Below are 621 nucleotides of genomic sequence, written 5' to 3' on the forward strand. Positions count from 1 at the left end.
AGCCTCATGTCATTTTTAAAGAAATACACTCAGATCTTACATCACTCGTGTCTAGTCTGTTTGTCAAAGCCGAATCCCATGCACACCTGGCCAGAACCTCTAGTCCCACGGAACAAGGGACCCCGCAAGAAATCCCGGTCCGCGGTAGGTGACCCCTATGAGTGAACTAGGGGAAAGACTGAAGAAGCTGAAGAGGAGGGTGACCTTCATAGGAAGACCAGAAACTTCAACTAACCCAGACCCCAAGGAGCTCCCAGACCCTGAGCTACCAACCAGAAGCATACACAGGCTGGTCCGAAGCTCCTGACACAAATATAGCTGAAGTCTGCCTGGTCAGGCCTCAGTGGGAGAAGATGCACTTAGTCCTCCAGAGACTTGAGGCCCTAGGGAAAGTGGAGGTCTGGTGGAAGGCACCATCTTGGAGGCAAGGAGAGGGGAAATGGGATGAGGAACTTTGGGACAACTGAAGGGCAGGACAACAATTGGAATGTAAATAAAATAACCTAAAAAAGAAACATTCTTGTTAAAATGAAAGAAAGAATATGCATGTAAAATTAAGCTAAAACCCCTGTTACTGAAGACAATGTGAGTATAACACACAGGTTGTCAATATCTCTAACA

Source organism: Mastomys coucha, unplaced genomic scaffold (assembly GCF_008632895.1).
Source record: "Mastomys coucha isolate ucsf_1 unplaced genomic scaffold, UCSF_Mcou_1 pScaffold15, whole genome shotgun sequence".
NCBI classification, from domain to species: domain Eukaryota; kingdom Metazoa; phylum Chordata; class Mammalia; order Rodentia; family Muridae; genus Mastomys; species Mastomys coucha.